The sequence below is a fragment of the Empidonax traillii genome, unplaced genomic scaffold (genome assembly GCF_003031625.1).
Source record: "Empidonax traillii isolate 1590-97213 ecotype Southwest subspecies unplaced genomic scaffold, ASM303162v1 scaffold1068:size345056, whole genome shotgun sequence".
Classification (NCBI taxonomy): domain Eukaryota; kingdom Metazoa; phylum Chordata; class Aves; order Passeriformes; family Tyrannidae; genus Empidonax; species Empidonax traillii.
This window is the reverse complement of record NW_020956261.1, coordinates 321,694-325,973: the sequence shown is the minus strand read 5'-3', so window position 1 is coordinate 325,973 and position 4,280 is coordinate 321,694. Positions and strand designations below refer to the sequence as shown.

General features: G+C 55.8%; 1 protein-coding gene across 8 annotated transcripts in view; it reads left to right on the top strand.

Annotated features, from left to right (window-relative positions):
• Positions 1-34: 34 nt before the first annotated feature.
• The window catches only part of PAX6 (paired box 6), a 22,240-nt gene continuing 17,994 nt past the window's right edge, over positions 35-4,280 (top strand). For 3 of the 8 annotated variants that reach the window (XM_027904599.1, XM_027904601.1, XM_027904598.1), the window contains exons 1-2: positions 2,959-3,068; positions 3,182-3,324. The gene's annotated coding sequence lies outside the window, so the exon portion shown is untranslated. Of the gene's footprint in view, positions 607-2,059; positions 2,121-2,891; positions 3,069-3,181; positions 3,325-4,280 lie in introns of those variants that run through there. The other 5 variants (XM_027904597.1, XM_027904593.1, XM_027904595.1 and 2 more) reach the window with 4 other exon arrangements.

Genomic DNA, 4,280 nt, shown 5'->3' with positions numbered 1-4,280 from the left:
GTTAAAAGTTTTTTTGGAGGTTGGGGGGGGAGGGAACACAAAGCCCGCTGCGCCCGAGGGGAAAATAGCAACAAGATTACGGCTGCTTTATTCTGGCGAGGAGGAGTAAGAAGGTGCTAATCCAAGGGATGGCTAATTGAGAGCTTGTAAAAATGATATGTGCCTGCGATTTCGGACAAAGTGGGTTTTCTCTTCTACCCCTTTAACGCCCTGTGGACGAGAGTTGGGAAAAAAAAAAAAAAAAAACAAACCAAAAACAAAAGCCAAAAAGATCGCTCGTTTGCTAGAGAGGGAGTGCAACAGGGAAAATAAACCCCACAACAACAACAACGACAACAACAAAGCAAGATAAAAAAAAAAAAAATCAAAACCCACGGACACGACTGACTTCACTCCAGAAAAAGGACCGGATCCCAGCTTTTAACATCCCTTTGGAGCCTCCGAGATCGGTGCGAGCTTACAAATCGCAGCCTCTTTCTCTCGCCCGCAGGATGCATGCGGCGGGACGCCCGGCCTCGGCCAGCGACAACTAGGAGGGGACAGGCTGCTCCTCGGGACGGCTCGCCGGGACTCACCCACCCTGGAGGGGACACACTCCGGACACAGGTTCGTACTTCATTTTGGACTTTGTCTCTTTTCTCTTCTGTCGCTCTGAAAAATTTCCTCGGCGCCCCTGAAATGACGCTTGGCCACGGGCAGGTTAACTTGGTGCCAGATGTTACTTTGGAAAGTTTTGGAGAGGAGGAGGTGAGGTGAGCGCGGGGACCAGGGGGCTGCAGGGGCAGGGGGGTCCTTGTCTGAGCCCCTCGTTTTGGCAGAGCCCCCCTTGGGATGCCCCGCAGCCCCAGGGCCGGACTGCTCTTACCTTCAGGGAAGATCCCATCACTCCCAAATGCTCCCGTGTGTCCATCACGATAGTCGGCTCCATTTCTATAAAAACGCACGACTCGGGTCAAAACCCGAACCAAAACAGGACCCGCAGGTTGACTTAGGCCTGACCAACGCTGCAGAGCCCCTCGCCGCTGCAGGTGGGGTCGGCCGGGTCCCGGGGCAGGAGGGCAGCAGTTCTCTCTTCCCCGCATCCTCCGAGGAAAGGCTTTGCTCGGCCCGTTCCCGGGTTGGAGGGAGGGCCGGGGGGAGGTTATCCTCCCCAGTCCCTGCCTCCCGGGCCTCTCCACCGGGCGCGGAGCGGGGTGGTCACCGCGGCACCCTGGCATCGGGGGAAGGGTAGGGAAGAGGCGGAGGGGCAGGCAGCAGTCTCTTAAGAGCCCATTTTGTGCTATTAGGGAGCTGTGGCAGCTTCTCGGCGGGACCGGGGATGACAGTGCATGACGGCCGGGCAGCCCATTATCCCGCTCCCATTGAGGCGCCCTTTCACTCACATGCAAACTCGTTGGCAGAGTCGTTTGTCTCCTCATTGTACTTTATTTAAGAATGCAATGGTTGTCAGGGCTCTTATTCAATTTCAAGATACTTTATTGATGAGCTTTGACTTTTAGCACTTTTCACATGTCAAGAGAAGTCAAGTGTATGCGGCTACGACTTCATTTTATGCTTTGCGCGTTCATACTCTCCACTTTCCGCGGTGGCTCTTGGAATTTCTTTTTCCTGTCTCTTCTTCTCTTTCTTTCTCCCAAGCTTTTTTTTTTTTTTTTTTTTAATTGTTTTTCCCCGGTGCAGACCCCCTTCCCTTCCCCCCGGCCCACTCGCCGTAACCGATTGGGACACCCTGAGCTCGGACTGGTGCTCCCAGTGTAACCTTAAATGCATGCGCTGAGGGGTTGCTTTAGAGTTTACTGAGGTGTGTCTTAATAGTCCAGCATTCAACAAATGTACTTGTGGTGTGTGGTCAGAGCAGCAAAGTCATTTACTTACTTTCCCCCTTGAGTTTCTGGCAGCCAGTGAAGGGGGTCCCTTTGCAAAAGGAGAGGGGAGGCGGGGGGAACCTCTTCGGACGGGCACAAAGCGGCAGCACTGCCCAGCGCCAGGCTCTGCCCTCCTCCAGCTCCTCCGTGGGATCTTTAAAAGAAAAGGAAAAAAAAAAAAAAAAAAAAGACAGAAAGAAAAAAAAAAATCAGCCGGGCAGCCCTTAGTCAACAAATGGCACGTGGGAGAAGTTGGTGAGTGTTTGGTAAAGGACTCTTCAGGGCCTTTTCACAAGAGCCCTCAATACACAAAGTAAATGGTGTATTTGCTCTGCTCTTTCCCGGCCGGGGCAGAGCCGGGAGCTGGGGGGAAAAAAGGCAGGGGGGGTGGGGAGGGTGGCGATCGGCCTCGGGGCGCTCCCGGGGGCGATTCACCGGCGACAAAGCGCGCCTGTCTCCCAAATATTTATGCCTTTACCATTTGAATGTTATTTCCACACCCCCCCCCTCCTTCTCCCACCAACCTCCCCCCCCCTCTTTCCCCAGCCCCCAACCTTATCTTCCATTGTCGGGCCGGGAGCGAACTGTTTAAATGCAAATCGACCTCTCCCCCGCCATCGCCATCACAACCACCACCACCATCATCACCACCACCATCATCGCGGCCGCCGCGCCGCCGCCCCCCTCCCCGCCCCCCCCCTTCCCCCTCGGCGGACCTGTGCGGTGCGGGCGCGGTGCGGGCGCGGTGCGGGGCGGCGCGGGCCGCGCTGGCGCTGCCGGGCCCTGCGCATTCATATTCAAACGCCTGGGCCAATTGGGCCGGGGCGGGCGGCGGCGGCCAATGGGCGGCGGGGAGGCGCTGGCGGCGCTTTGCATACGGCGATATTCGGGTGGGAGCGGAGCGGAGCGGAGCGGGCGGCGGGCGCGGTGCGGCGGGGCCGCCGAGCCATTAAAGTGGGGTTTTTGGAAAACCGCCGGCCCCCGAGCTCCTCCGCCGCTTGTTGGTTGGTTTTTGTTGGTTTGTTTTTTTTTTTTTTTTTTTTCCTCCGCGCTCGGGTCCCCGGCGCTCGGGAGGAAGTGTTTTGCTGGAGGATGATGACAGAGGTCAGGCTTCACTAATGGGCCAGTGGAGAGCGGTGGAGGCGAGGCAGAGACCAAGGCACACACACATTAATACACTTGAACCATCACCAATCAGCATAGGTGTGCTCTGCCTCTCTCTCTCTCTCTCCCCCACTTCACTCACACACTCTTTTATCTCTCGCTCTCCAGTCACTGACAGCCCATTTTATTGTCAATCTCTGTCTCCTTCCCAGGAATTCAAGATCACACAACCAGCAGCTTCAGTGGAGAAAAACTATTTTGCTGGCAACTCTTTTTAAAGCACCATCATTTTAAATCAGTGCGCTCTTAAACTATTGACAGGAGCTTTGACAACAAGACAGGATGCCTCATAAAGGTGAGTGCTCATTTATTCTCTCAACTTCTCCCTCCTCGCATTTTAATATTTAGGCAGGGCTCTCTCTCTCACCCCTCCTCTCTCCCTCTCTCTCTCTCTCATATTCCCATTTGCATTCCGGAGAGCTTCCAAGGGAACTTTCCAGCCCAGGAGCTCACAAACTTTCTGCCTTTCACATGAGCCCGTGTCCTCTGGAAAAGCTAAAGCATCTGACTCGGAAACCAATGCCAACACCAGCAGCAGTAATTCCCACGCAGCGTTTGCTGGTCAGGGAGAGCACAAGCGCCGGTGTCTGTGGTGCCGATGCTGCTGGTACCCAGCTCGTAGGAGCGGCGGGACCCGAGCCGGGCTCCGGCCCCACGCCACGCCGCGTGGGAGGGAGAGAGGGAGGGAAGCGGCGCCTCGTTGCCCCGGGGGCGGCCCCGTCCCCGACTTCTGCTTTGTGCTCTGCTAGTGCTCTCGGTTAGGGAAGGCTCACTCCTAATGGTGGGGGGAAAAACACAGAGAGCGGCCGGGAGAGTTGCGTGGGGAAGAAAAAAAAAAATTAATAAAAATAACCTACATCCTAGGCCAAGTCAGCTCCCAGGCGCGGTACAGGCGGGGAGCTGAGCGGAGCTGAAGGGCTGTCAGCTTTAATCAGCCACCCGGGGATCTTCCCAACCTGTCCCTAGTGCCGGCAACTTTCCCAGCTCCGGCGCGGGAGAAGCGCCGGGGGCGCGGAGCAGCCCGCACCGTGCACGGCTGGCCCCGCCGGATGCCCCGCACCGCCCCGTCCCTGCTCGGCACCGGGGCTCGCCGTGCTCCCGGTGTGGGGAATTTTTTTTACTTCCTTTTAAAATCGATATGCTTTTAAAAATTTTTTTTTATTAATTTAAAAAACCCTAATATATCTCATTTCTACAAAAGCCTCTTTGACCCACCTCTGCGATCCCCAACTACAGCAAAGCTTTCTTCTA